Here is a 701-nt window from a genome sequence, read left to right as displayed (position 1 = left end):
AAAAGCTTACAGCACCTGGTATTCCCAGGCGGTCTCCCATCCAAGTACTAACCAGGCCCGACCCTGCTTAGCTACCGAGATCGGACGAGATCGGGCGTGTTCAGAGTGGTATGGCCGTAAACGAGAGGGAGCGCGACAAATACCCTCTTTAAAAATGATGATCATGTCCTTCATGCACGAAGCTACGTGTTTATGTCTAGCGCAGGAGCCTTTCCTTTTCAGCGTTTGCTTGTTGCTTTGGCTCTCAACATGTCAACTTTGTAACATTTTAATACAAAAGTGTCTTTACATTGTGATCTGTGCCGTCCCCAAAAGTGCAGCCAGGTGCAGAGTAACAGGTTGTTGAAGCAGGAGCAGCAGCGTCCTCTGCTGATTGCACAGAGATGCGAAAAAGCTTACAGCACCTGGTATTCCCAGGCGGTCTCCCATCCAAGTACTAACCAGGCCCGACCCTGCTTGGCTTCCGAGATCGGACGAGATCGGGCGTGTGCAGAGTGGTATGGCCGTAAGCGAGAGGGAGCGCGACAAATACCCTCTTTAAACATGATGATCATGTCCTTCATGCACGAAGCTAAGGCATATTTCGCACGTGAACCAAACTCCGCTCCACCCGTGGTCCCCGTAAAGTCCAGACCTGTCGCTGTCAGTGCACTTATTGTCACTGAGCTTTCTAACAGCAGCAATGATGAGGATGATTTAAA

At 50.4% G+C, this 701-nt stretch overlaps 2 non-coding genes across 2 annotated transcripts; both read right to left on the bottom strand.

Annotated features, from left to right (window-relative positions):
- Nucleotides 1-3: 3 nt before the first annotated feature.
- On the bottom strand, nt 4-122 carry LOC111652536 (5S ribosomal RNA). The gene has a single exon (XR_002760605.1). It is a non-coding gene; the product is annotated as a 5S ribosomal RNA (ribosomal RNA).
- A 270-nt stretch (nt 123-392) lies between these two features.
- Nucleotides 393-511, bottom strand: LOC111652537 (5S ribosomal RNA). Its single transcript, XR_002760606.1, has one exon. It is a non-coding gene; the product is annotated as a 5S ribosomal RNA (ribosomal RNA).
- Nucleotides 512-701: the final 190 nt, after the last annotated feature.

The sequence above is a fragment of the Seriola lalandi genome, unplaced genomic scaffold (genome assembly GCF_002814215.2).
Source record: "Seriola lalandi dorsalis isolate HSWRI2012SDOR001 ecotype SW California unplaced genomic scaffold, Sedor1 jcf7180002054028, whole genome shotgun sequence".
Classification (NCBI taxonomy): domain Eukaryota; kingdom Metazoa; phylum Chordata; class Actinopteri; order Carangiformes; family Carangidae; genus Seriola; species Seriola lalandi.
Note: the sequence above shows the minus strand (reverse complement) of the source record. Positions and strands in the feature narration are given on the sequence as shown.